Raw genomic sequence first — 27,795 nt, forward strand, 5'->3', positions numbered from 1 at the left:
ACCAAGAAAGATCAGGTCTTCTGAAAGCTCTGTTTCCTTTGCCTCTCCTCAGGTCTCGGGTTCAGTTCAGGGTATGGTGTCTCTGATTACTGCCTCGATCCCTTTCTCCAGTGCTCCAACTGTATCTTCACCTCTGGTTATCACTTCAGCTCCATCAGGTTAAGCGGAAGTCAACAATGGCATAGGTAGCTGGCCAGGTGCAGCTACGGGTTGTGAATGAGATTAATCTCCTGGAACTGTCAAGGCTTAGGGTCATCCTTGACAGCAAAGTCTCTTCGAAGATTGTGGAGCAAATACGACCCGGAGATTATTTTTTTAATGGAGACTCATCAGAAAGAAAACATAATCTCGTCTTGGCAACGTCAGCTTCAGTTTGATCAGTATTTTGTTGTCAATCCTGTAAATACTAGTAGTGGGGGTCTTGCCGTTTTTTGGAAATCTTATATTCAGGTGTCAATAGTCGAATATAACTCTAATGATATTGACATGGATATGTATTTTGCTACTGAAGATTTCAGATGTAAAATATCCTGGGTGTATGGCAATCCTGTTGAAAATAAAAAGAACTCCTTTTGGTGTTATATATATGTGTCATTATTTCTCAATTCAATCTATTCCTTGGATTTGTCTTGAAGATTTTAATGATGTCTTATACACTAATGAAAAATGGGGTGGCTGTTCTCCCTCTCTATGGAGAATGAATCTGTTTCACAATTTTCTTAATCACTATGCCCTGAGAGACCTTCATGCTCAGGGTCCTCTTCATACTTGGTACCGTTATCAGCATGGGAGAGTAAATATGAAGTAGCGCCTTGATCGCTGTTTAGCCAACTCATAATGGTGCTCTTCTTGTCCTAATTCCCAGGTGATAAATCTTCTGATTATTGGTTCGCACCATCGTCCACTTCTTATGGATTCCAATCCAAAGGTTTTATATTTCTGGAAATACTTTCAGTTTGAGCACATATGGACTTCTGTAGATTCTTGTGAACAGGTTATTGCACAAGCTTGGCTGAATACCTCCTCCTCAATAGCAATTCCTACTTGGATAGCCAATTTGAAGTCCTGCAAACAATCTTTGTTGGTCTGGAGCAAGCAAACTTTCCAAAATTCTCATAAACAGGTGGAGAAATATCTGACTCAACTAAATCATCTTCATAATACCTCTGGGGTGCACTCTGACAACCAGATTCGAGTCCTTACCCTGAAAATTGAGGAGCTTTGGATTCTGTAGGAAAAATTTTGGCATTAGAGATCCAGGGTTGCTTGGTTGAAATTGGGAGATCATAACTCCAAGTTTTTTCATCAGACTGCCACTCAACGAAATCAGAAAAACAAGATTCATAGACTTCGTAATGCTCATGGTCAGTGGTTGGATTCCGAAGAAGACATTGCCAATACTTTTCTTCAGTTTTATCAGAAGTTGTTTACTTCCTCTGGACCAAGAGATTGGGCAGATATAATTCAGTTGGTTGATCCGGTAATTACTACAGATATGAACAAAAGCCTTCTCACTGCGGTCACTCTTGATGAGGTTCATGCTGCCATTTTTCAGCTAGGAGCATTGAAATCTCCTGGACCAGATGCCTTCCCAGGCCTTTTTTACCAAAAGTATTGGGCTATTGTCAACTCATTGATTCATCAAGCTACCTCTTCTTTCTTTTTCAATGGAACTCTCTTGCCTGAGCTGAACCGCACTCATGTAGTCTTAATTCCGAAGGTGCATCACCAAAACATGCACACCAATTTCGTCCTATTGGTTTGTGCAACTTCTCTTACAAGGTTTTATCCAAAGTTCTAACAAATCGGCTTAAACCTTTAATGCCTGATATTATTTCAGAAAATGAATCTGCCTTTGTCTCAGGAAGGCAAATTCAAGACAATGTGATAGTGGCCCATGAGATATTTCATCATCTCAAACTTCTTCGTCATGCTGGAATGGGTGTTTTTGGTCTAAAGTTAGATGTGGTGAAAGCATATGATTCAGTTGAATGGGATTTTCTCCAAGCTGTCCTCCTTAAACTAGGTTTCCACAATCATTGGGTGATGTTGATCATGAAGTGTGTCAGGTCTGTCTCTCTTTCTGTGATAGTTAATGGCAGGCCTTCTCCTTTCTTTCAACCAACAAGGGGACTGAGACAGGGGGATCCCCTCTCCCCATTTTTATTTCTATTTGTGAGTGATGTATTATCTATGTTGGTTCAGAAAGCTTGCTCTCTTTGATGGTTATCTCCAGTTCAAATTTCCTTAAATGGACCATATATTAGTCATCTGCTATTTGCCGATGATTCTCTGTTCTTCTTTGAATCCACTCCTACAAATGCGTCCACTCTAATCCATCTGCTTCAAGCTTATGGTTTGGCCTCGGGCCAACAAATTAGCTACGTACCATAAGTCATCCCTTTATTTTAGCCCAAACACTCCTGCTTCTATGATAAACCTTATTTCTATCCAATTTGGAATTAGTTCGGTTGCTAATCCAGGAATGTACTTAGGTGTTCCAATGATTTGAGGACGTTCTAAGTGCTCAGCTTTGGCTTACATTTGAGATTCTGTTGCTAGATGTTAATGCTCAAAGTCCTCCGGTAGCCGATCTTTCGTTTAACGCTGATCCGGTGGGCGGACCGCTACTCTGAGGATTTGATGGCCTCCGCTAGCTGTCACACGAAAGACAGGGCGTCAGAGGGAGACCGCATTGGGCGGTCTTCACTTCTCTGATGCCTAAGTCAGTCAATGCATGTAGGCAGCATAACAATAAATGAGTAGTAAATGCGTAATTAATGAGGAGAGAGGAGAGAACCTTTTATAGGTGAGGAGAAGGTTGATCTTCTTCTTGTTTTCGATGTGGGACTGATGTGCTTCTGATGCTACCTTGGAGCAGCGCGTGGCGGCGCATCAGCTGTGATCTGTGGGAGATCCCGGGCTCGGGCGGTAGCCCGCCTGGCTGTGTCTCCGCAGGTCATCCCCTTGGTGAGAGTCGGTACCTCTGGCGGTACAATGAGTGTCGCTCATTATAGCTAATTATGCATGTAAACGTACATGTAGGTATAAGTCCCCTAAGTCCCCAGTCAAGGAGGGCAACCTTGGTTGGGGAGTTGATCGGCGGTGTGAAGCGTTATGTCCGCTTAGACTTGCAAAAGCATAATTAGCGTCAGTGCGTTGTCAACCATGGATTTACTGAGCGAACGCTTTATACCCTTTCGGGTGGGCCCCTGCTAGGCCTGCCAGGGAGTTCCCCACTCCCTAGCCAAGACGGACCTCCGGATGGTAGGCAAATTGTTTGTTGAGGGGAAGCTGCGCGGAGCAGAGGGTGTTGGGTAGCGAGCCCAATCTTAGTACCCAAGTGACGGGGATCAACGTACCTGATCAGGGTCATCGTAGACTGTTGACAAGTCACCGTGTCCCGTAGGGACGATCTGACAGTAACGCCGCATGGCGGTCGTTGTCAGAGTGAGGCGTAGCCTCGGGATTCGCCGCTGGCGGATACCCCCCGCTAGTTGTAGCAGGAAACAGCGTCGCGTAGACGTGTTTAGCGATAGTTATTGAGCGGAGTTGCGCTCAGCAAAGCACGGGGTTTGCAAGAAGGAGGGAGCTCTGCCGGCAGTGTTGCATGTAGCAGAGGCTGCTTGTTGCAAGTTGATGAGTGGAAGTTCCGCTAACGGGGATTCGCTCAGCGGAGACTTCGACAGTCGTAGGGTGTAAAGGGAGAACTCCCGCTGGCAGGGTTTCGCTCAGCGGACCTCAACAGTCGGAAAGTGACGAGAAGCTCCACTAGCGGGGTTTCGCTCAGCGAACTTCGACACTCGGAAAGTGACAAGTGAGAAGTTCCGCTAGCAGGGTTTCGCTCAGCGGACTTCGATACTCGGAAAGTGACAAGTGAGAAGTTCCGCTGGCGATGTTTCGCTCAGCGGACTTCGATACTCGGAAAGTGACAAGTGAGAAGTTCCGCTGGCGGGGTTTCACTCAGCGGACTTCGACACTTATAAAGTGACAAGTGAGAAATTCCGCTGGCTTGGTTTCGCTCAGCGGACTTCGACACTTGGAAAGTGACAAGTGAGAAGTTCCGCTGGTGGGGTTTCGCTCAGCTGACTTCGACACTTGGAAAGTGACAAGTGAGAAGTTCCGCTCGCGGGGTTTCGCTCATTGGATATAGCCGACGATTGGCGCCTTCTTCCCAAAAGTGGTGGCTTCCATTAGACGCTTCGTCTGATGGCGGTTGACACGTGGCGAACCCCTAGAGGGTTAGCGTGCGGAGGCGTGTCTCCTCCGCCTAGCCTTCTCCTCGCCATTAATGCTAAGTAATGATGGATTTTGTAACCGAGGTGACGCCTCGGTTAATCCGGAGAGTAATTGAAGTCGTGGGACACGTGTACGGCTGACATTTGATGTCGTTTTTCAGTGGACGGCCTAGAACTATTTGACGTTGACATAAAAGGAGGGGAAGTTAGCAAGGTTTGACACTTTGCTCAAAACTTTGAACTGTACTCGTCATCTTCAAGCTCTCTGCGTCTGAGATTGGAGAAGAAGGCTGAGGCGATATTGCTGTGTTATCATACGTGGAAAAAAAAAAACGACGATCTCCGGCCTCGAAGATAAGCGCTCACGATCTCACCAGAGACTCCATCGTTGAGGTTAGTACTCTGATCTTTATCCCTGTTTCATTGGATGTCTGCCATGGCGAGTTTTTGGGTTTTGGGTATTTCTGTGTGATATGTTCTTTGTTGACGTGCTGTGAGGGTGTGAGAGTGGGTTTGGGGATGGGTTGTTGTGTTTGACAGAGTTGGGGCTTTTAGGGATTTGCTAGATGGTCGAATCTGAGTTTGAGTGTTTGTTCTTGTTTTAGTATTTTCTGGGTAACTGTTCTTGATGTTCTTGGGCACTAACTGATATAGGGATAGGTTAGATCTTGTGTGAGCTAACTGATTTGGGTTTTAGGGTTTTGGGATGGCCGACGTTATAGAGATTTCAAGCAGTGAGGATTCCGGATCTGAAGTGTCAATCGGCGAGGCGGATAGAATTTTTATTGACTCGTTGCGTCCGTCTGCCCGTGCAGGAACCTCACTGCCAGAACCGCTAGAGGTTGAGCCACTACAAACCATACCCTGGGACGTAGCTATGGGTCGTGATCCGCGTCCAGAAAGTTCTAGGGCCGGGGAGGCCGCCGCTGCCCAAAAAATGTGCGATGAGCGGTTAGCAAGCAATAATGCGGCCAGTGGCTCTGCTGACGGGGGAAATGTAGCGGGGGAGGATGCCGAGTCGGCGTGGGTCCTCTAGGACGGCACCCCTGTCGATGAGGCGGGAGGCAGGATGACTGTTATTACCGTCAATCTGCTGAAGCGGATGTTTCGGTTGCCCGGCGTGGTGAAGTTACGCCCGCCAATGGTGGAGGACAAGGCCTAGATTCTTCCAGCGGGGTTTGCCGCCGTGCACGAGGCGATATTCCGCAAGGGAGTGACATTCTCGCTGGCGCCCAATCTTTAGATCTTGGTGTGCGAGTTCGGCATTGCCTTTGGGCAGGTCTGCCCCAACATGTGGCGGTTGATGCTAGCGCTGAACTCGTTGTGGCGGTTGTCCGGTTGCGAAGGACCGACCGTGGCGGAGGTACTACACTTCTACGAACTGGTGTACGTGAAGCGCCATGGTTGTAGAGGGCAAGTAAACCTCAGTTGTCGCCAAGGAGCGCCCAAGCTAATCGAGAACCTAAGGGATTCAATGTCGTACTGGCGGGGGACCTTCTGTGTTGCCACGACTGGGTGGGAATACCAGGCGGGGTCCAACGAGGGGAAGCCGACGTTTAGGATTAAGTCGGAGTTTCAGCCTATTCGAGGTTGTTTGTCAGTCTCCGCCGAACATGTCTGGCGGTTTTTTTTTTTTTTTTTTTTTTTTTTATAGCCTTGTACGCTGTACTGATAGTGACCTTTTTTGTGCAGCGGGGTTGCGGTACAACGTGACTCGTGAAGAAGAGTGTCGCGTGGCACGCATCAGAGGTTGCTGGCTGAATCGCAACTTGCTGGACTTTCGTCTTCTTACAGGCTGGGAGTTGTTGGTCGATCAACAACTGACTCGTGCCGTTGGTAAGCACTCTCCGCCATGTCGAACCTTTTAAAGAGACCGTTCCATGCTGACCGTTTTGTTGTTTTTTTTTTGTAGAAACTCCGCCGGGGAACAAAGCGAGCCGGGACGCTTTTGCCAAATCCATGGACCGTGTTGAGATCGACAACTTCTTGGAGGTCATGTACGCTTCCGGGCTGGCGGCGCAGAAGACGGTGGTAGACCCAGAGACGCTGGCGCTGAGCCCGTCCGAGGTTCCCGTGGTGCTGTCAATGCCGCACCACTCTCATCTTGGCGGTGACGGGCTGCCTGCCGTTCAGGCGGGGACCGGCGCGGTGAGCGAGGCGCTGTAGAAAGAGAGAGCGCCGGCCATACGACGCGGGGTGCAGAAGAAAACAGTGCGCCCAGCGGAGGGTGTCACTATAGCGGGGTTGGAGCCGCCGACGAGGGGTTCGAGGCCTGCCGTCGCTGGGAGCACGCGGGTGCTTCAGCGAAAACACCTTCAACCCGACTCCGGAGGGGAAGAGGACGATGCCGTGGAGATTACCGGGGCCCACGAGCAGCCAAAGAAGGCAAGGCAGGCTCCGCCCGAGGCTCCCTCGGACGTGGCGAAAGCGGCGGGTACGAGTGACCTGGATTCATTTGCCGCGTACGCCAAGTTCCTTAATGATGGTGAGCGGGAGTTCCTATATCACCTCTGCGAGCGGCTTGGAGGGGATTGTACGGTCGACGGCCGTCAACCAATCGCCCTTCAGCACGGCATTTGGGCACATCTCTGTTGGGCTGCATGAGATGTTCCTGGCGGCGTTAAAACAGCCCCTGGTTGAGCGGGAGCTCAGGGAAGAGGTGGCGGGCCTGCAGAGGGATTTGAGGGAGGCCCAGGAAAGGTTGGCTGATGTGGAGCGACACTTAACAAAGGCCGACTGTGATGCTACAGACGCTCATGGCAAGCTGGCTGTTGCCATTGAGTTGGACCTGGAACGGAATGAACAATTGGCCAAATTGGGGCAAGATATGTCCCTGCTGCAAGATCGGGTGGCCGCCAAAGATAAGAAGGTTGAGATCCTTCAGTGGGAGTCAGCCGCAAGGCAGGCCGAGGTTAAACGGCTGGAGGGTGAAGTTGCTCGGCTGGGAGCTGAGGGAAGCCGCACTGCAGCCGCCGCTGTGGAGTCATACAAGCAGTCGGCGGAATATAAGAAGGCGCTGACAGAAGCGGCGAAGGCCGGTGCCCTAGCCAAAGTGGAAATGCTGCAGCAGAAGGGCGCCATCGACTGGGCAAAGAAGTCGATGCCGGTCGTGCCGCCAGCGAAGGAAGCTCCGCCGACAACAAGTACAGCCCCTGCTACCGCCCCTGGTCAGGTTGAAGGTGCCTGCTCCGGTAATGGGGAGAGTGGCGGACTTCCGGAGGGTGACTCTCAGCGGACTCCCACCCAGTCTGAGGTGTCTCGTGCTGGGTTCTTGGCGGCCCACACCCGGGAGGATGGCACAATAGAGACCACCAGTCCCACAGCCTGAGGGTCTGACCAAACTAGCCGTTCACATCCGCCGCAGGCCGCCGGTGGAGATGCTGAAGGTAGCGGAGCCAACCTCGCCAACCCCTGAAATAGGAGTAGAAAATTTTTTGTAGCCGCTGAGGCGTAAACATTTGATGTAATTGACTCTTTTAGGATATATGAAATTTCGGAACCTAGGCTCCTATTTTGTTTTATTATTTTTTTTTTTTGTGTTTGTGATGATGTGTGTACCGCTAGAGGTTTTGACAATTTTGCTTTTGCCAACAAATGAAACATTAAAGGAATTAAAATTGGTCCAAGTGCACAATGTAGCGGACGTGGTCCGCTGACTGGCGTTGCCAGTTGCCCCTAGTGCTAGACTTGGTAACACAATGGTTTGAATAATTCCTCGTTTCATTGATAGCTGTGTGAACAGCATTTACAAAAGCGGGGTCGTACCCGTTGGGTAGCTTCCCTTAGCTAAATATTGAACAAAAATTTAGCTAAGTCAAGATGCTCTTGGGTAGCGGCATATGACTATTTGTAGTAATACCGAAGGTGTTTGGTATTCCAAGGGTGGGTCGTTGTGACGCCATCCTTGTCCATTAAGTAGAAGGTGCCTGGGCTAACGACTTCTACAATTTTGTATGGACCTTCCCAAGTTGGGCGGAGTTTTGTTGGTGGTGGTATGACTTCCTTCATTACCCAGTCCCCCAGTTGGAGGTTGCGGGCTTTGACCCTGGCGTTGTAGAAACGCAATACCCGCTACTTGTTCTGGAGATTGTGCAAATGGGCTGCGTCTCGTTTTTCCTCTAGGAGATCCCTGTCGAGGTTGACGCCGTCGCTGTTGGTCTCGGGGCAGTAGCCTTCGACCCTAGTGGTTGGTTGGGTTACCTCGATAGGCAAGACAGCCTTAGATCCGAACATCATACAAAAGGGGGTTTCACCTGTGGCGGAAGTTGGGGTTGTTCTGATGGCCCATAGAACTTCCGGGAGCTTCTCCGCCCACAAACCCTTGGCCTTATCGAGCTTCTTCTGTAACAGCTTCTTGATTATCTTGTTTGCCGCTTCGACCTGACCGTTGGTTTGGGGGTGAGCGACTGATGTAAAACGCATCTTGGTGCCCAGGTTGGCGGTGAAAGAGATGAGTTCCTTATTATTGAACTGTGTTCCGTTGTCTGTGATGATTGTATGCGGGACACCGTAGCAACAATAAATGTTCTTCCAGAGAGAAAGTGAATTACTTTGGCGGTAGTTATTGCCGTCAGGGGCTCTGCTTCTATCCATTTGCTGTTGTAGTCGATAGCAACAATGATGTATTTGAACTGGCCCTTTGCGGTTTGGAATTTGCCCATCAAGTCCAGGCCCCACGTGGAGTAAATCCATGGACCGATGATGATCGATAGTGGTTCCGCCGGGGCATGTGGAAGATCAGCATATTGTTGGCATTTGTGACAAGATTTCGATATTTGTCGGGCATCGTCACCGAGTGTAGGCCAGAAGTAGCCCTGTCGCATTGTGTGATTGGCCAAAGATCTGGCGCCTGAGTGGTTTCTACATTCTCCGCCGTGTATCGTTGCCAGCACGACATTTCCCTCCTCTGGGGTTAGACAGCGGAGGTTGGGGTGAGTGAATCCCTGACGGTAAAGTTTGCCGCTCTACATGTTGTAGCGGGTTGCTCTCCGCTGGAGCTGTCGCGCTTTGATCTTGTCCTCTGGCAATGTCCCGTTGCGCTTGTACTTAATAATTTCGTCCATCCAGCTAGGATTGGCCTCGATGTTGAAGATCTTCGCCAGGGTTTTTGTGATACTTGGCTTGTCCAGACACTCTACCCTTGTCTCCGCTGGACTCTGGTGTGGCTGGGCGGTTGCTAGTCTTGCCAGTGAATCAGCCTTGGCGTTCTTTTCCCTGGGGATCTATGTGATGGTGTGGAACGTGAATTTTTTTAGCAGTGTCTTAACGTACCCTAAGTATGCCGCTAACTGCTGGTCCTTAGCCTGAAAACTGTCTCGCTGAGCTCAATCGCCCACTTGCTGAGCCGGCCCGAATGTTCAGGGTTCTGCATTACTTGTCTCAGCGGTTGATTAGTTAACACATAGATTGTGTGGGCTTGGAAGTATTGGCGGAGGCGTTTGGCGGCAACGATTAGTGCGAGAGAGAGTTGTTCCAAGGGAGGGTACCTAGTTTTCGCTCCGTTCATGCCTCGGCCAGCATAGAATACTGGGAGTTCGTCCTGGTTTTCCCGCCGGACGATGGCGCAGCTTACCGCTGATTGCGATACCGCTAGGTATATGTATAGTGTCTCGCCTTGCACAGGAATGGAAAGTAGTGGAACTGCCGCCAGGTACTCCTTCAGGCCCTGGAACGCCGCCTGGCACTCTGGGTTCCAATCGATGACCTTCTTGTGGGTTGTTTTAAGGACTTTGAAAAATGGGGCGCACTTGTCGGTCAGTCTGGAGATGAATCGAGACAGGGCGGTTAGCTTGCCCTGGAGGCATTGGACGTGCACCTTCCATTCTGGGTCCTTCAAGTCGAGGATGGCTTGCACCTTGTCAGGGTTGGCCTCGATGCCCCGTTCACTGACAATATAACCCAGAAATTTGCTGGCGGTGACGCCAAAGAAACATTTTTCTGGGTTAAGGCGCATACCGTAGGCCAAGAGGATGGTTATTATGATTTTTAGATTTGCCACATGTCCGCTGGCCTTTATACTCTTGACCAACATGTCGTCTACGTAGACCTCGATTATCTTGCCCAGATGCTACGCGAACATGGTGTTCATCAGTCGCTGATAAGTTGCTCCCGCGTTCTTCAGACCGAAAGGCATCACATTGTAACAATACAGGCCTTTGTCGGTGGTGAAGGTGGTGCACTCCTGGTCGTCGGGATGCATCCTGATCTGATTATAGCCGGAGAAAGCGTCCATCATGCAGCGATCAATGCGGGGTAGTGGGAAACTGTCTTTCGGGCATGCTTTGTTAAGATTTTTGAAGTCGACACACATTCGCCACTTGCCGCTAGGCTTTTTGACCATAACTAGGTTGGAGATCCACTGGGGATAGATGACCTGGTGGATGAACCCAATACCATGTAGCTTGGCAACCTCTTATCCTATAGCACGGTATTTGTCTTCGTCGAAGGCTGTGCGCTTCTGCTTGATAGGGTAGAAGGATGGTTTGATGCTCAACTTGTGCGTGATGATTTCAGGGGAGATACCTGGCATGTCTGCATATGACCAGGAGAAGACCGTAGCGTTGTCACGTAGGAACTGGGTTAGTTTCGTCGCCAGCTCTGGGTCTAATTGAGCGCCTATTCTGACTGTCCGCTCAGGGTGCTCGTCAGAGATGCTGACAACCCTCAATGATGTTTCTGGGTTGACCGGCTCCTTCTTTACGTACTTCTTTTCGTCATCCCTGGGGTCCTCAAAGATATTTGGTGGCGGTACCAGATTTCCTACCGCTAGGATCTCATGGCAGCGAGTTGATCGTGCTATAGTAGTCGAATAACATTCGCGTGCCAACTGCTGACTTCCCCTGACACAGCCTGTACCGTTGGGTGTGGGGAACTTCATGAGCAGCATGTACCCGGCGATGATGCACTTGAGTTTGTTAAGTGCTGGCCGACCAATGATGGTGTTATACGAGCTGAAACAATCGACAATTATGAACTCCGTATGTATTTCAGCCATACATGGACTAGTACCGATAACTAGCCGCATATAGTCAGAACCCAGCGGTTGCGTGACGTCACCAGAGAAGCTGAGCAGTGGTTCATGATCTTGGAGTAGTTTTCTGTTCCGCTTAAGGTCGTTGTAACAACCACTGAATATGACGTTGATAGCGGATCCGCTATCAACCAGGATTCTTCCCACTAAAATTTTGCCGATAACGGCGTCGATCAAGAAAGGATCGTCATGGGGCAGATGCACTCCGCGCTCCTCTTCCTCTGAGAAGGTAATAGGCTTCCAACCAGACTTTGGGGGCTTGGCAGATCTTTCGCAGCGGATGTTACAAACTTCTTTTGGGTGATTAGCCCGTGCATAATTAGCCCGTGCATAACGCTTTCTAGCTCTGTGAGACATGTTGGTGATTGGAGCACCTCCGTCGATGGTGTTGATGCGGCCCATGGGCTCAATGTCGGCGATCACAAGTGGCGGTTGGCGCACCTTGAATTGCTCCAGCTTGCCATCACGGTACAAGGTCTCAATGGCCGTTTTGAGAGCGTTGCAGCTGTTGGTATTGTGACCGCTATCCTAGTGGTATTTGCACCACCTGCCGGTGTTTCTTGGCTTTCCTTTTTTGGGTATTTTCCCGGGGGCGGTGGTGGGATCTGATCCTTGCACTGATTGTATATTTCTTCATACGAGGCCGTGAGGACTGTAAATACTGCATACCGCTGGGAAGACTCCGTATGTTTGTTGCGGTTGTCCCCATGGGATGGGCGGTTTCCCTTGTAGTGTTGGTCCTTCTGCCGCTTGTTCTGCTACTGGCCCTATTGCCACTCCCTCTTTTTGTCAGTTGGCGGAGTGTTGGAGGTTTTGTTAGCGGTCCCCTGCTGACTGGAGGAAGGTTGTGTCGACTTTGCTAGTGCTGCTGGTGGCGGTGGGGTTTCTCCATATGTGATGAATTCTGCTTGGGCATGAATGACCGCCTCACTCATGAGGTGGTCGTATACTGCATTTGGCTGATTGTAGTTGAGGTGATAGAGGAATGGCCCTTTGAGGAGTCCCTGCTTAAAAGCCGCCGAAGCCATTGTTTTATCAAGATCACGGCATTGAGATGCTGCCGCCCGCCACCTTGTGACGAATGACTTCAGTGTTTCCTCCGTACCCTGCTTGATGTTGAATAGTTGGCTTGTATTGTGGTGCCCGGAGGACAGTAGGATGAACCGAGAAAGGAAAGGGTGTGACAATGCCTGGAATGAGTCGATGGATCCCGGCGGGCATTCTAAGAACCAATTCATTGCCTCATTGTCCAGTGTTTCGCTGAACAAGTGGCACAGGGTGGCGTCATCGAATCCCTTGTTGTTGGTGATCTTCTTGAAGGTGTCCATATGGACGAAGGGGTCAGTCTTACCGCTATAATGTGACATTTTTGGAGTCTTTGTGTACGCCGGTCTGACGGCCAGCAAAATTGCAGCAGGAAATGGTCCTGGCCTGGACGCGAAAAGTGGATTTGAAATTGGCGCTGGGGTGCCTGATTCCGCCCGGATTAACCTTTGTTCCAACTGCTACATCCTTTCCAGTATTTGAGCGGTTGCATTGCCGGCGGGGCCTAGCCGGGTACTCCGCTGAACTAATCCTTGCCTGGGAGCTGGTGGGTTTCCCTTGGTTCTTGCCCTAGGTCTCGAGCGGTGGGTGTGCAGTGATGACTCTGCCTCCTGTTCCAACATTAGCTGGGGTACAGGGGGCGCCCCCATTCCCGCTAGCTCTGGTGGGCGCAGCGGGACCTGCATATGTACGACTGGTGCTGGTATCAATGCTCCGGTACCTGGTCGGCTGTGCCTGGTGCTCCGTGACTGCTCGCTTCGTGCCGGGTTGGCGGTTGCTTCCAGCGTTCTTTTTAGCTCATCAAAGCGTGACACAAGCGTGGCCACTTGCTTTTGGACCTCGGCCTTTTCTTTGCGTTCTTGTTCACGCTCTATGTTTTCCTTGTGAAGATCAGTCAGTGCCAGTTCATACAGAGAGGCGAGGTCTTGGCCTGGCGGGCGGCTGCTACTTGGGTTTGTCTCACCGCCGGGGTTTACCGGGGTGGTGAATAGCACGCGGTTGATGCCTACCGCTGGGTTGGTGGGTTGGGGAATGGCGGACTCATCTGCCTGCTCTTCAGCGTTTCCCCCGCTATCGTTAGTCATGGTGGTTGTGGTGGGATGACCTTTTGTTCAAGAGTTCCCACAGACGGCGCCAATGTTAATGCTCAAAGTCCGGCGGTAGCCGATCTTTCGTTTAACGCTGATCCGGTGGGCTGACCACTACTCTGAGGATTTGATGGCCTCCACTAGCTGTCACACGAAAGACAGGGCGTCAGAGGGAGACCGCGTTGGGCGGTCTTCACTTCTCCGATGCCTAAGTCAGTCAATGCATGTAGGCAGCATAACAATAAATGAGTAGTAAATGCGTAATTAATGAGGAGAGAGGAGAGAACCTTTTATCGGTGAGGAGAAGGTTGATCTTCTTCTTGTTTTCGATGTGGGACTGATGTGCTTCAATACCCAGCGTCTGGAGCTTCTGATGCTACCTTGGCGCGGCGCGTCAGCTGTGATCTGGGGGCGATCCCGGGCTCGGGCGGTAGCCCGCCTGGCTGTGTCTCTGCATGTCATCCCCTTGGTGAGAGTCGGTACCTCTGGCGGTACAATGAGCGTCGCTCATTATAGCTAATATGCTTATAAACGTACATGTAGGTACACTAGAAAATTGACAGGATGGAAACGACAATTCTTAACACAAGCTGGGAAGGAAGTTTTGATCAAGTCAGTAGCAACGGCCATTCCAGCTTATCCAATGAATTGTTTTCGTTTTCCAAAGACATTGTGCTCTCGGATTAACTCGGACATTGCCAACTTCTGGCGGGGAAAGAAAGGTGCAAATGGAATTCACTGGAAAAACTGGAAATTTCTTGGTCTTCCAAAATCTCAAGGTGGAATGGGGTTCCGAGACCTGGAGGATTTTAATCAGGCCTTATTAGCCAAGCAAGGGTGGAGGATTCTAACGAATCCTGAGTCTCTTTGGGTCAGAATGCTGAAAGCTAAGTACTTTCCTGATGTGCCTTTCTTGGAAGCTAGGATTGGATCTTCTCCTTCTTGGTTATGGTCAAGTTTATTACATGGGCAGCAGCTTCTCAAATCTAATGTTCTTTGGAGGGTGGGAAATGGTTTACATGTTACAATATGGAATACTAATTGGATTCCCGGTCTGCAGGGGTCTTCTTTAACCCTATCATCACCTTCGGATCCTTTACTACTTGTCTCTTCATTGATTAACTAGCCTACCTTATCCTGGGATTTATCCCGGCTTGTAGGACATACTTCTGAAGCTCAACAAGCAGCCATCTGGGTAATCTTGCCTGGCCTCTCAACAAATCCGGGATTTACACGGTTAAGTCAGGGTATTTTGCAGTTCATATGGCCTCTTCTAAACCAAATGTGCCTCATTCACATACTTCACATATTCCTGATTCATCAATTTGGAAGCGCCTTTGGTCCATCCAAACTCTTCCGAAAATTAGGAATTTCATGTGGAGAGGTTTGTCAAGTACTCTTGCAACCAAGGCTGCTTTATTTGCTTGTAAGTTATCTTTGGATCCATCTGTTCTCTATGCCAATGTTTCCCTGAAACTTTGGATCACATTCTTTTTGCTTGTCCATGGGCGAGAAAGACTTGGATGTTTCATCCAATTGGTTACCGTCCCCAGCTTCAACAACTTACAACTTTTGATACTTGGTTCTCTCAGCTCTCTTTCCCGGTATCCACAGAAAAATCTCAGCAACAAGAGGTTATGTCTCATATTAGTTTCTTACTTTGGTACATATGGAAACATCGGTGTCATTATGTATTTAATTATAGTACCCCAGATTCTAGATTGGTTGCATCTACAGCTTTTGATGCCTCTCTAGAATTCCTGTTCTCAAAGAAGAACATAGATACTCAATCAGTCAAATCCTCTCTACGATCCAGACCACCACCAAAACCAAAATGGATTCCTCCTCTGCCTCAACAACTGAAGATAAATAGTGATGCTTCTTGGACTTCTCAGTCTGTAGGTGTGGCTACTATCGCTAGAGATAGTACAGGACACGTAGTGGGGGGTGTTCACTCATTCAGTTCAGCCCCAACTCCTCTCTATGCTGAAGCTTTAGCCCTTTTGGCGGCTACTAACCTTGCTCATAGCCTTATTGATCAGCATATTCAAGTGGGTTCGTTTCTATTTGAATCTGATTCCTTTCAACTAGTTGATCTCCTTAATAATTCATGTCCATCTTCAGATTGGGCTGTGATGCCCCTGATAGATTATATTCGAGATCGTACAGTTGCTCTCCCTTCTTATAGCTGGACTTGGTCTAGCAGGTTGGCTAATCAAGCGGCAGATCACTTAGCTTGTTTGGCTCGCAGGAGAATGTGTCCGGATGATTGGTGGAATCATCCTCCTTCCTCCTTATCTTACTTCCTTCTCTTAGATGCTGTTTCTACTCCAGATTCCATTTTAGTTTAGTTTAGGTAGTATTTTGTTTCCCTTCTGTTGTTCGCCTTTTCCTTTTGCTGTAATCTGGTTTGGTTGTTTAATGCATTCTCATCTTGTCAAAAAGTTGCCAAGGCACAAGCGAAAGATAATCAGGCACATGAGAGGAATAAGTTATCTCAATGTTTCTTCTCAGAGAACTTAATATAAATGCCATTTCCAAATCATAACATAGGATTTCGCACCATGCTTCCTCCCTTGATCAATGTCCACATATGAACAACAAAAGTTTCAAAAGATGATTAAACTCCGTCAAAAATTATGGTTCAGAGAGAAGTGATAAAATGAACAGGTATTTGGTGACCAAGACATGGAGAAAGGTGGCTAAAAAAGCTCTACTATACTCTGATCCTGCACATTGCCTCATTCCTCCACCAAAAGGCATGAAGTTCTTTGATATAACATGACAGTCCAGGTCCTAGTTTCGTCGGACAAATGCAAGAAAACATCAACTTACATCGGTACTTTTAGCTCAACTCCTCATTTTTTTCTCTCTTTTACAAAAACAAATATTGTCATTAGAAGTAATCGTATCGTACAATCATCTTCAAGCTAGCTTTGCCATCCTTAATTGGTATTTATACGTTGATCCATTTTTTTTAATCAACCGAAACAATTTTGTGAAATTTAATCAAATCCTAGAAGCATCTTCAAGGCGTAAAACCAATTAGTAATTTAGTATAATCCATTTATACTTTAAGTCAATCCATTTGACACTTTTTAGCGCAAGCAATTGATACTTTAGTTGAAACGTACCGTCAGTCACTCAATACATGTGATGTATTTCCATTTTCCATATTCTCTTTTGTGTGCTGTGATTGGTGTGATTTCTGCTACTACAAAATGAAATTGTTTCAAAAATGGAACTGACACAATACGGACCTTCCAATGCCATGGATTGAACACGAGGGGATCTTTGAATGTGTTGGGATTCATATGAAGAGCAGAGGTGACAACCATAACTGTCCACCCAGCTGGAATTGTAAAGCCTGCAAAGCATTTTCTATTTTTCTTTTTAGTAGTTAATATTGAAATTTAAACACCTTTTAAAGAAGAAAATATGAGGAGTAAGTTGTTAACTGTGATTAAGGACATACCCTTTACTGCAATATCTGTCAATACTTAATATGCCGGGTGCTATATTTGCCAGTCACAGAGTTTCGTTGACAATCTATGTTTTCCAAACACGATAAAGCTTTTTTTCATCAGACCCATGCAAGCTAGAAGGAACGCATGCTGTTGTATTCAGATGAGTCGTCTGTATAAGTAACCTGAAGAGTAAAAGTCATCGATTTGTATTCGTCCCATGTGAGTGGAGAGTCTGGGTGTTTTCTGTTGTTAAGAATTCCCTCATGCTCAGCCTGATGTTATATAAGAGATCTTAGTGTCTAGATTACAGGATTTATTGACACTGAATTGATGCTCAACCTATACTTACAGTCAACTCCTGCAGAACTAAAGGATGCTCCGCAAGTAAACTTAAAGATAATGCCAATACCGGTGAACAGACTCAAAGTTAGTAAATGAGCCCCCAAATATCAATTGGACTGCAAAATCCTCTGTCATAAACTCCTCCTTTTCCATGTCAACGATAAGATTATCAAGGAAATCTCCTCGGCATGTCTCAGGGGAAACGCGTCTCTCGTTTAGCATATCCTTCAACATGGTTATTACCTTCTTGTGCTCCTTAATGAATACAACAGAAATTGAGTTTGAAGTATCCTAACTAGACAACAGATAAAGTCTTTCATGTGAAGTAAACCGTTATGATTATTACCATTAGACACTTAAAATATGCTGTGCTGCGGAAGTTTATGGGAAAGGACATAAGACCTTCTATGACTCTAGTATACTTCTCACTCAAGACTCGAGTTTCCAGAGGAGATTTCAGCACTGTGGCCAATCGTATGCTCTGCACCAAAGTTTAATCCCATCTGCAAGGACAAGAAAATATGTGATATAATAAGCTAGTCCCAGTCACTAATATGAGTGAATATGTGGGGGTTGTAATTTACACTGAGGCAGCATATTTAACTTCAACAGATTTCTGACTTGACCAGGAACATAAAGTTTTGTCGACGAATGCTTCTATTTGGGTGAGCAACTTTTTCTTAAGGATCTCAGCACCAAAGTGCTCCAAGAAAATGTGTCTCAAGTACTTGTGAACCGTTCTGGCTGCATTCGTTCGTGAATCACCATCTTGCTTGAAAATCTCGGAAAATGTGTCCAAGTACCATACCTCAAGTAGCTTCCCTTCTTGCTGAATCAGGTAATTGTTGATTTCAGGATCGGCTGATATAACAACTGGTCTACCAGCTATACTGGTCCTAAATATGAGCCCATATATATCTGCAAATAGAGATATCAGCAGAAGGAAAACTAGACAAGAACGGCTCCGTCTAGCTTGGAATACTATAAGTTTCAGTGGTGTTACTCACTACTAGAGAAAACCCATTTAGAGACAAATCTTTTCGGGACGGACCAATTTTTCGTCCCCCAAACACATGATTAGAGACAAAAAAAATTATTTTGTCCCTAAAAGTTTTGTTTTTCAAAACTTTCCATTGGACGCTATTTAGAGACAAATAAGTTTCAATTAGAGACAAAAAAATATTTGTCCCAAAATTTAATTAGGGAGGAAATTTACTTTAATCCCTTATGCGTTTTAGATTTTGCAAAAAATTGGTAAAATTTTAGCGGTTAGCTGCACCAAATTTCAAATTTTGGACAAAATGAATTAGGGACGTAACAAAGTGATCAAATTGATTGAAATGAATGGAAAGCATATAGGGGCTTTGAATCTCACTAGTACATTGCATTTAAAGATTTGGAAGCTATTTCACTAAGAGACAAACCAAATCAAAAGAATTAGAAGGAAAAAGTTTGGAAAATCAAAACAAAGTGAACAAATTGTTTCAAATGAATTGAAAGCATCTAGAGCTTTGAATCTCACTAGAACAACTCAATTAAATATTTAAAAATCATTTCACTAAAAGTTAAACCAAATCAAAGGAATTAATACTTTTTTTTTTTTGGTTGACTTTTTATATGGACGGGGTTTGGCAAAACCGCAAAAGTAAATAATGTGTAGCAACTTATTGGGATTGAAACGATGTAGTTCTGGTCTCACATATAAATAGTCTCTCCATTTATCTTAGTTCTTCAAACTATTCGAGGATCACTGCTCTGCGACTTCCTCATATGAACCTCCGAACATCAATACCTCCCAATAGCAGTGTCTCTGTCATGCAACCCCTCTCATCTATCTCACCTCTTTTAGTTTCTTTTCTCCTCATTTAGTGCCCTAAATCTTGAATTAGCGCTAAGTTGCAGAATTTCAGTCTTTTTTTAGTTTTGTTACTACTAATCTTTATTTGTTGATGGTGTAGTAAGATTAGAGGCTTGAGTAGAAGACAATTGCATTGCTGACTACTACTAAGAATCTAATATAACTTTTTTGAAAATCTAATCATCTTTATATGAAAAGAGTTTAGAATATTAGGATTCATTTATTTAAATTATTTATATGTTAACAATTAAGTGTTTGTTAGATAAAATATTACTTTTACGTAAATGCCCCTTATAGATACACTATGAAAAACACATTAAAGAAGAAGGATAAACACGAGTAAAATTACAAGTAACAAAAATAAAAAATAAAAAGATATATTCTGATCTTTTATTAAAGGTAACCCTCGGGGAGATCATTTGTGTTATTTGTTTGTTCTCTTTTGAACCAAACATGATCTTCACGTTGCCCAGAACGGATAAACCCTAACCAGATCTTCGCAGTGCCCAGGCCGGATGGCTGGCTCCTCCTCTAGCAGCGGCGCCCCCCCCCCAGTTCTCTCACAAGTCCTTATTTCTTCTCTACTCGCCCCGGCGCGGCCTTCACTGCTCGGCTTCAACATTGACGAGCTTCCGTTGCCGTTCATGGAGAATGGTGTGGTTTCATCGGCTTTGGTCATATTTGGTAATAAATCCTTTTTCATATGGCTTGATTAATTGGATTTTGATTCATTTGTAAATTTGTGGTTTCTAGAATTGAAGTGCACATAAATTTGGGTCGTATATATGTGTGTGTCGAGTAGTGGTATCCTCTGTTAGCAAACAAGAATTGATCTTGGGTTATATGCATAATTTAGAAATAATTGTAAACAATTCTGTAAGCTATCTTGCTGTTGTACATACAAGTCTGCAGTAATTGAGGAAGTGGGTTGCGTTTAGGGCGGTCTTCTCTTTTCCAGTGCGCACCACCTGTTCGATGAAATACCTCATAGAATCTTTCAATTTTAATTGAGAAAAGCAATATCTTTTAGTCTCCTGATTAATTGGGTGCTGAAGATTGAACATTTTGGGTGTGAAAGTTGCAATCTTTGCATCAGTTTTTGGGTGGTGATGATATCAAGGGTAACTGTTTCTCACCAAAAAAGCAATATAATTTGTTAAAGCATTCAAGCATTATGCCTTTGATTATTACACCAGGTTTGTTGTACTTGGTATTTCCTTGCAGGAGAAGAGCTGACTCCAACATAGATAGATGTTACTCAGTTATATTATCAATGTAAAAGGTAAAAAGACATTGTATTTGTCAAGAATTTAAGTTAGAAAGAATTGTTATCTTTTGTTAGCAAACTAGAATTCATCTTCGCTTATATGCATAATTTAGAAAGAATTGCACTCTTACATAATGGTTTACAGTTTATGGAAAGACTGAAACTTTGGCTATTTGTGATTGAAAAGCACCATTCATCTTTGTGTTCCCACATCTTACGGTTTATGGAAAGACTAAAACTTCCGCTAGCTGAAAAACACTGTTCATGTTTGTGTTCCCACATCTTTTTCAATGTTATGTAGTTGTTGGTTAGCAATCTGACAAAGTACTGTGTTGAATGATGCTCTAAGTGAGGTTTGAATTAGAATTTGTGATGAGGGCGAGAAACAAGTCCCAACTTATGCTCCAGCTTATCTTACCATCTTCTACAGGGAGTGCTAGTGTCTTTGATGCAGTTACTGCAGAAAAGGTGGGAATCTTTATAAGCTTCAATAATCTTAATATCATAAACAATTTTCATATGTGTACTGTACTTGGTCATTTATGCACTTAATCTAATCAGTTCTGCCTTTACTTAATCATCTGTATACTGTACTCAGTCATTTATGCACTTAACCTAATATATTCTGCCCTTGCTTAACAGGTTCGTGAACTTCTTATTGTGGCTGCTGCAGTTGCTGCTGAGGTCATTGGAAACTGTCATTGATGTAAAGAGTAGTGGCCAGAACTGTCCTCCAGCTGCTGCAGATTTTGTTTGTAGTTGAAGACTTCTTTTTTTTTTATGACATTTGCAGTTGAAGACTTATGAAGCTCAATTTGTTCATGTTAGTTAGAGTTGAAAAATAGTTGATGATATGGCTTTGTTTATCACTACATTATCCCTAATAAATTTGATCTTTTTGATAAATATTTGCCTAGTGTCATTCAATAGTTTATTCAAAATTAAAATTTAGTAATAATTTAAAATTTGAGAATAAATGGAGATGGAATGAGGTTCTTCCAATATTTATCTGATTGGTGCCATTAAATTTGAAAAAAAAAAAATTAAAACTAGAAAATAAAAGGAGACGAATTGAGTTTCGTTTTTTATTCCTATGATTGGCGCCATTTATAGTTAATTTTCCCGCCAATCTCTCAATACTCAATGAGAATTGGGGATGAAATTGTATTGGAAAAAGAGACAATTTTAATTTCTTCTCCAAATGCATTAGGAGACGGAATTTATCGGTTGTTGCCTTAAACAATTAGGGACGAGGATTAGGAGACGACATTAGCCACAAAATGGTTCCGTCTCAAATTTTAATTAGGGATGAATTGTCAGCTTTAGGAGACAAAATGATTTCGTCCATGAATGGGTTTTCTGTAGTAGTGACTTATGGTAAAATAGAGCAGCAGCATGGTTTTAATTGTGGTAGGCATATATGTCATGCGTACTTTTGAAGTCTCTTCTTAATGAAAGGGTGAAGATCCAGGGAGTATATTGGAATGATCAAACTGAGGCTCTCACTAATGAGAGGCAAACCCAATGTTGAATCTGGAGGAAGAACACCATTGCATTTTGGATTTCTACATTTGCTAACCCGGCGAGTGACATATATCACTAGTAAAGCTACTAAACACAATCCTACCACAGTCCACATTGCGAGTAGACAATACGATCGGTGATGATCACCCTCTCTTCCCTTGATCAAATTACATATTAAAGAAATTTAGAAGACATTGGCGCCTATTTATATGACTAGACACTATATGGAGAGAAACTAGCAAGGCATGTTATCCTGATTGTCCTCTTACTGAGGGTTTAGACATCAGAGTGGGAATAGTAAGGCAAAAAAATTGGGTGTAACAAAAGCGGTACCACACATGCATCTGGTCCAATGAGTTAACCCTTTTACTAATAGATAGTTTTACTATCCTAGCTAGCAGCTAATTCAGAGTAAGTTAGGATAGTAATTATTGTCCTAAGGAGTTGTTTAAAGAAAAATTTCACGTAAATCCAGTGGAGGATCTAGCAATCATTGTCCATGGATACAATACTGGAACAATGAGAGATCCGGTTTCACTAGTCATAGCATGCCTCCCCTTTCCTAAACCAGTAGGGGAGTACAACCTCTTTAAGACATTTCTACGGTCACGTAGCTGCCACGAGTTTGCAGAACGCATGGGATGTCAAGCTGTTTATGGCTTACACAAAGTTCGATTGCAATAGGCCAATTGGTGCTCGTTTGATTAATGATACATCTCCAATGGATTGCAAGCAAGGCATGCTCTTTTTATTTTTTTAATATAGATATAGGTTGGTTCTAAAGACGATCTCCTTAAATTTAAAATTTAAATATTTTTATTATTTTTCATTAGTATACAACTGTTTTTTTTTTAGTAAAATATCATAGATTTTCATTCATGTAAGGATAAGTCCAGAATAACTATTACATATCCTTCCGTTACTATCTTCCGCTACCATATACATATAGACAAAAAGTTGTGATGAACACACCACGGTGATACGTACATTGGATATGACCATTTATTAAAAACAAGCCTATTTATCTATGACTCAGTACACATAGTAATAACCCAACAGTCATTTTGGACCCAAAAAAGCTAGGCCCAAAATCTATCTTCCATGTTCCAAGCCCAACCAGCGGCCCAAGAAGCCCATCAAGGCCAAGAGCCCCCCTAACATTCTGGACCCCAACAAACCAAGGCCGAAACCTAACAGGGCACCCAACCTTGATGGAGGCCCAACAAGCTTAAGGCCCAAAAGACTAAAGTAGCTTCCCTGCTCGACACCACCATGACGACGGCGCCGCCATCAATTTTGGCCGATCAGACAGCCACCAAAATGAGAGAACCCCTGCCATCGACGTCACCCAGATTCGGGTTTGAACTTGGGTCCAAGCACCACCTAAATGCACAGCCACCCATATTGATCTGGACACCCGGAGCCGAATCAGATCCTTGGTGTCGCCGCTTCGAATCTCCCACCGTCTGTTCAACCATAGCCAGAAGGTACATGTACTGCAATGGAAAATACCATCACGGTGAAGGCGTGAAGCCTGCATATCCCAGTACTGCCTCCATCAGAAGCCAAACAGTCCAAAGAGGATTCAAAATGGACCCAACTAAACCGGCACCGCCACACTCCGCCGTCGGCATCAATAGAAGATAACCCAATCACAGATGATCTCAAGTTGTCTTCTTCTGAAAATTTGTATCGCTCTCTGAACCTCGCCATCAGCGTCGTGGTCCTTGAACGGAACCCAAGTCCAAGTGACAGCCTAGCGCCGGCACAAATACCACAGCCAGCCCCAACCAAATCGGCGCCAACCAGCCTCGCTGCACCAAACCATCTCCGATCCGATTAAATCGACTCGGATCCCATCCGCCGCCATCAAAGTAGACATCCCCAGATGGGGAGCGAACTCAATCCCCCGCGCTGTGTACCAAGACACCAACGCCAGGCCATGCCAAATCAGCCAGCCTTGACGACGCAATTGCCCGCCACGAACTGAAGAGTCTAAGAGAGTGGAGCCGCCCTGTTTCGAGAGAGCTCCCGATTTTTGCGTGTACTTTTAACAAGTTTCCATACTCCGAAGGGGTTTATCTTAGGCCTAGGAAGCCTTTGGGTCCCTTTTAATAAAGTCAAAAAAAAAAAAAAAAAAAGTTTCCACTAGTATAGTATACGACTTAATTCAACGATACGTATTTATATTTAATTAAATATAATAAAAGTATGTTTAATTAAATATAATAAAAGTCATTTAGTCATTTCATTGGGTTACATAAATGTATCATGTATGAATGTAGATTATTATTCAGAGCAACAAGGCCTATATCCTTTAAACATTTAAACTTGATGTATGCTACACGATATCATATCAAAGGGAAAATTATCTAATATTACAGAGGCCAATAGGGCTTATTCGATCTATAGATAGGTGGAGAATGTTGGACCGATCAAGAATATAAATTAAATAACATGACTGTCCTTGAGAAAGTCAATAGCTTGTGAGAGGGGAAAACTGCTCTCACGTATATATGTCAACAATTATGAGAAAGTCAATTGCTTAACGGCTGATAGAAAGTTTTGTATCCACCAAGATCACGGCCGGGGACATGGTATTATATATAGTTTCATCGATCTGTGTTCGATGTTAACGTATTGCAGTAGCAAGTTACTGAAGAGTAGTAAAAGCCATCTATTTAAACTGAGCAGTGAAGAATCCAAAAATGTTCCTTGTAATAAGGGCGATATAAAGAAGTTTGCCGAGTTACATGCGGTAGCCTCTATGGCAATTCATCAAACACGTACCTTGGCCAGTGGCCACATTCTAAATGACAACATCAAGGAAGCGCTGAACTGTACGTACATGTGAAAGTTTCATATGCAGAAACAAGGAATCACGTTCACTTGCATGCAATTAGCAGTATGGATTTGCTTTGTTTTTGAGAATAATATCATGCTGGCGGGTGATATTAGATAATTGGACCCAGAATCTTGAACAGGAGAAAGTTTGACATGATATCAAACTGTTAGTGTGAAAGCATCAACAACCATGAAATATGCAAAAGGATAAATAAATAGAAAATTTCAGAAAACAAAAAAGATTTACGTAGTTCATCTCAAAATGAGTGACATCTACGGACAGAAACAGCTAGGAGATTCGATATTAAGATATTACAAGGTGTATAATTAGCACTCAAAATTCAAATCTCAATTACACCGGAATACACTCACCGAAAGAGAAACACCAAATAAAAAAACAACCATCTCAACCTCAAATATATATATATATATATATATATATATATATATTATATATTGTCGCCTGTAAGAACAAAAGCAACAAATCAAAATGTGGTTTTCTCTATAATCCAAAACTGCGAACACAGATCGATGAAACTATATATAATACCATGTCCCCGTGATCTTGGTCGATACAAAACTTTGTATCAGCCGTTAAGCAATTGACTTTCTCATAATTGTTAACATTCGTGAGAGCAGTTTTCCCCTCTCACAAGCAATTGACTTTCTCAAGGACAGTCATGTTATTTAATTCTCGATCGGTCCAACATTCTCCACCTATCTATAGATCGAATTGGCCAATAGGGCTTCTGTAATATTAGATAATTTTCCCTTTGATATGATATCGTGTAGCATACATCAAGTTTAAATGTTTAAAGGATAAAGGCCTTGTTGCTTTGAATAATCTACATTCTACATTCATTCTGCAAATTGGGCCCAAGGGAAAAGCACATAAAAACGGTAGTGTGAGTAGACAAAAATAAGTAATTGTAAAGAAAATGAATTTTATACTTTCCCACGTTTATTCCTTTAAAAACCTGATGCATGCAAAAATTATAAAACACATTTCTTTAAGCTCGAAAATTCGTGAAAATATACCAGCTCTGCTGGTTAAGAGACATTGGACAAGTCTCGCTAGTCAAGTAACAGTAGAGTATGGGAAAGAAGTTATCACCATACAAGTAAGCGAGGCTCCCGGGCCCTTTGCTCAACTCACCCACAAACACATAGTAAGCAGTATGGTGGAGTAAAATAATACGAAAACCAAAAACCAATAAGACTGCTCTAAAATCTCGCAAATAAAAGCACGATACAGTTCTCAACTGTATTCAGTAAATCTCATGATAATCAAATAAATCAACGACGTGTCCAACACGCCGAAAGAATATTCTTAAAATCCATCAACAAATTAGCGAGAATTAATAGATGAATATACTTTCCTAGAAAATCCCATTTTCAAAAAAACATTTCAAAAATCTCAAAATCGACGAATAAAAAATATAATGTTTAATTCCAAAAATCACGTCGGAAAATAATTCGTCGAAAATCAACATAAATCATAAATCCAAATCCGAGCAGAACAAACTCATATCCAAAATTCATAACAGAGAACCAATCAATGCCAAAACTATAATCCAAAACCAAATAATGTGCTCGATAAATAAAACGATAATTGAATAAGTCGATAATTCAGAAAATATTCGCACGCATCATTTAAAATCAAAGGTCCACTCACAACATAAGGCTTACTTGGCACCCAAGCATATGAAACCTCGTCAAGTGATGGATCGGTACCTCGTCCTGTACAAAATTATATTCCATAAACAACAATTCGACAATGAAATACTATTCTAAAACGAAACCCGAAAACCCCCTCGTAAACCAACATCTCCATTTCTTCTCGGATTCAACCCACAATTCACCACTACGATCGATTCGTCGATTTAAGTACTTTATAACAGAAATCAGGGAGATCTAAAGGTCGGATTCCCCATAAATCGACAACCCAAACTCCACACTTCGGCAAATCACAATCAATCCTAAACCTCCTCCAATCTTTACGAAACACACACCAACATGCTCCACAGGTTACAAGGAATGCAGCCAGCAAATTTAGGAGGTCAGGATCAACCCCCAGGCGCCACCAACAGTGGCGATGCATGCGCCCTAGTCATCGCTGGCCAACCCCCAAACCGGGTATCAACACCTATGCAAATTCTTCCTCTTAACAAGCCCAACAACTTTCATATCTACAACAAAGTCTACAATTACCTTGGTTGGCCGGAAATTAGCTCGAAAGGAAAGAGGCCAAAATTCAAACCCTAGAAATTTCAAATCTTCAATTCTTCCTCCACACGGTGAATTGGTGCAAGAAACTTGTATGAATAGGAAAAGGACATTGGCAGCTCCAAAACGCACCCGGTGGTGCGACCTAAAGTGGCCTGAAAACGGCAAATTGACGCCTGATCGAAATAGTGACTATGCTCGGAAAGCACTTCGATTCTCTCTCCTCCGACCAAACCGCTGCAAACTTTGAGGGGAGGAGGAGGCGGTCCCAACTGGACTAGTGGCACACCGTCAGGTGACTGGACGATAGAGATTGCATGAAAAAGTCGAACTGTTGGAGAGAGAGAGAGAGAGAGAGAGAATTGACGCATGGTCAGTAACTTCTCCTTTTATAGAAAAATTATCATGAATAGTAACTTTAGCTTTCTGATCATAACTTTCACATACGAACTCCGAATAAAGTGTGACACATGTTCACGGACTCGGTTTAAAGCTCTCTACAACTTTTGTGAAGAAAACTTTCTCAAAAACTTACCCAAACAAAAAGTTAACTTTTTGGTCCACTAAAAGTATCGAAATAAAGTAAAAAGTGAAAGTAATTGTTGTTTACCGTCCAAATGATTAGTAAACTGGTAAATTGAGATACGGGACGTAATAGAACCTGTTAGTTGGAGTTGGCTTTGGTTATAGAAGCTACTATTGAGATGAATATTGTCAAATGGGGTTGCATTTTCTTGGGTAGAACATTTTTTTGCAACCCTCTGTTGGAGAAGGCCTTAATAGAGTTGATATTTTTAGCCACAACCACAAACTTGGTCCGCGTACTTATACTTAAGGGTCATTATTGGGCCGAACCGGACCGGCCCT

The 27,795-nt window shown here is 44.3% G+C and overlaps 1 long non-coding RNA gene and 1 pseudogene across 1 annotated transcript; one reads left to right on the forward strand and one right to left on the reverse strand.

Annotated features, from left to right (window-relative positions):
• Positions 1-15,897: 15,897 nt before the first annotated feature.
• Positions 15,898-21,973, reverse strand: LOC112171390 (annotated as a pseudogene).
• Positions 19,590-21,101, forward strand: LOC121049847. The gene is made up of 3 exons (XR_005801450.1): positions 19,590-19,751; positions 20,765-20,802; positions 20,977-21,101. It is a non-coding gene; the product is annotated as an uncharacterized LOC121049847 (long non-coding RNA).
• Positions 21,974-27,795: the final 5,822 nt, after the last annotated feature.

This window comes from Rosa chinensis, chromosome 6 (assembly GCF_002994745.2).
Source record: "Rosa chinensis cultivar Old Blush chromosome 6, RchiOBHm-V2, whole genome shotgun sequence".
Taxonomy (NCBI): Eukaryota; Viridiplantae; Streptophyta; class Magnoliopsida; order Rosales; family Rosaceae; genus Rosa; species Rosa chinensis.